The sequence below is a fragment of the Athene cunicularia genome (genome assembly GCF_003259725.1).
Source record: "Athene cunicularia isolate RWA chromosome 19 unlocalized genomic scaffold, athCun1 chr19_part1, whole genome shotgun sequence".
Taxonomy (NCBI): domain Eukaryota; kingdom Metazoa; phylum Chordata; class Aves; order Strigiformes; family Strigidae; genus Athene; species Athene cunicularia.
Genome location: NW_020799124.1, coordinates 636,669 through 639,002, shown reverse-complemented (window position 1 = coordinate 639,002; position 2,334 = coordinate 636,669). Strand labels below are relative to the sequence as shown.

Genomic DNA, 2,334 nt, shown 5'->3' with positions numbered 1-2,334 from the left:
GTTGGGCGCCGGGCGCCGCGGGGAGGTACCGGGGCCGCGCTCAGGCGGGGAAGGCGCTGCCAAGGACCGAGCAGCCCCGGGCGGCTGCTGCTGCTCGGCCCCCGCAATGCCCGGGGAGCTCTGGTGAGTTTGGGCCTGGCTCTGCCTCCCGGAGCCGTGTCTGCGTCCTGCCGGGGATGAAGCGCCTGGAAGCGTCGGCTCCTCGGCTGGGAGCTCAGGTGTGCAGTCCCGTCCCCTCGGGTCTAACCGTGGGGCTGCAGCGGGCCGTCCCTGGAGCTCAGAGCTGCTCTCCTGGGGCACAGCGGGCCGAGTTTGGGGGGCTGCGGGGGGCTGTGTGCTGCTCTGCGGGGCTCGGCCACGCTCCCACCTCACGTGGTGGGGGCTGCTCTTGGGAAGCCTTGCAAAGCTCGGCCCAGCTCTGTGGGAGGGCTTGGAGATACTCTGCTCGCTGGTTTTGGGGGGGTGCATGTCTCGGGGGTGGCAGCAGGAGCTGGTGCTGGAGAGGGGCCGGGGCCGGCCCCAGGGTGCGGTGAGACGGAGACCGAGGCACTTGTGCATGTCAGTGGGATTTGGCATCTGCGCACCCAGGGCAATTCCACCACCATCCTTGGATTTCTGGATTTTTTATTCCTTACCTGCTTCGTGGGAAGGCTCTGGGGGCAGCTGAACCCCCCCTGCTGGCAAAAGGGGCATCGCGTCCAGAGTCAGCCTTTTAAACCTTCACTTCCCGGTGGCAGCGTCTCCGGGATGTCGAGGTGCTCCGGGGGTGCCCCCGTCGTGCTCCCTGGGCACGGCTCCCTCAGAGCTCCGAATCGTGCTGGACTCTGAGGTCGGGTCGCGCTGTCGGGGAAGGGAAGGGCTGGGCCAGATGGCCGCGAAACCAACCCACTTCCCCAGCGGGAGATCACCCTGGGGGGCAACGCCAGGCTATCGAGGGATCTTCGCATATCAAAGTTCAGAGCTTGCCTAGTGAGTTTGCTTCTCACGGCTGCCCTGTGCCAACCCCAGCCAGTATGGGGGTCCCGAGGGGCCAGGCAGGGACCCCCCAGCCCCCTCTGCCTCGAGAAATCCTTGTTCTGGGGGCGCCGGGGTGGGAAGGTGCGATGGGGACAAACCCGTGGGGACCTTTCCCTGATGGGGACGGAGCCATGAGGACCTTCCTCTGAGGAGGATGAGCCCACGGGGACCTTCCTCCTCCATCCAGCCGGATTTCTCGGGAGCGGGCTGGCCGGGTGACGTCCCGTGCGGGAGGGCAGCCAGCCCTTTGCCTGCTGCAGGCTCCTCAGCCCCCTGGTTGTTTTCTCTTTGGTATCACCAGTGGGATGTACTGAGCAACCATGGCGTATTTAAAAAAAAAAAAAAAAGCATCAGTAAAAGAAGTCCCTCCTTCATGCAAAGAGTCACCTCTCGCTTTAGCCTTATAAAGCAAAAATAGCACCAAAATAATCGTGTCTCTGTGGAACAGAGGAGCCTTGTACAGCAATTCCTGAGAGCCGGTGTGTGTGCAGCTAAAATTCACATGAGAGAGCGTGTGATGCTCATCTGATGGTGGGAACAGTGGTGGGAGACAAAGGTGGGAAGAGAGGAGATGAAAGTTTTACTTGACCTTCGTAAAACAAGCTGTGTCCAGGCTTGAGGCTCTTTAATATTTGATGGGCCAGAGCTAATGGGAAGATGAGGGGATGGTTTCTCTTCCTGGCCGTAGCTGCGCTGACTGCTGCGGTAATCTCGGAGATTTGCGCTCAGGTCTTGTGAGGACAAGGTCTGGACTGCAGATTGTGTCGAAGGAAATTCCTTTTTTGCCCCCTTTTAAAATGGGTGCAAATGTATCTTTTGCAGCTATACTGTGGCTGTAGTAGTAGATGTCTTAGACTGTGAGGAAAACACTTCATCAAAACCACCAAAACTATCAAAAGTACCTCAAAGCAGCCGGGTGCCACGAAGAGGGGAGGCGGGCAGGCTCCCCCGTCCGTTTGATTCGTAACCGCTTATCTCCGGGGCTGCTGAGCTGGGGGTGAAACCCCCGCTGAGACCCCTCCTGCCGCCGTGCTGGGGGGGCAGTTATCTCCTCTTTGGCGCAGAAATGCGAGAGAAGAGCCGCGCGTACAGGGCCGGCGTGCGAAGGGTGCGCGGGGACTCGGAGTGAGCTTTAACATTGGTTAAAGTCAGTGCTGGGGCTGGGGGGGCGAAGTGAGGTAGGGGCTGGTCCAGGCTCGCAGCCGAGAGCTGGGTCTGTGTGTGAGGAGCCTTAATTGGGCACCCAGCTGAGGGAAAGGCTCTTTAATATGCGTGTGTGTGTGTGTGTGTGTGTGTGTGTGTGTGTGTGCGCCCCCC

At 60.5% G+C, this 2,334-nt stretch overlaps 1 long non-coding RNA gene across 1 annotated transcript in view; it reads left to right on the top strand.

The window, feature by feature from the left end:
• The window catches only part of LOC113487220, a 13,898-nt gene extending 13,402 nt beyond the window's left edge, over positions 1 to 496 (top strand). Inside the window, exon 4 of the long non-coding RNA XR_003399748.1 lies at positions 485 to 496. This is a non-coding gene — a long non-coding RNA (uncharacterized LOC113487220). The remainder of the gene's footprint in view (positions 1 to 484) is intronic.
• The last annotated feature ends 1,838 nt before the right edge of the window (positions 497 to 2,334 follow it).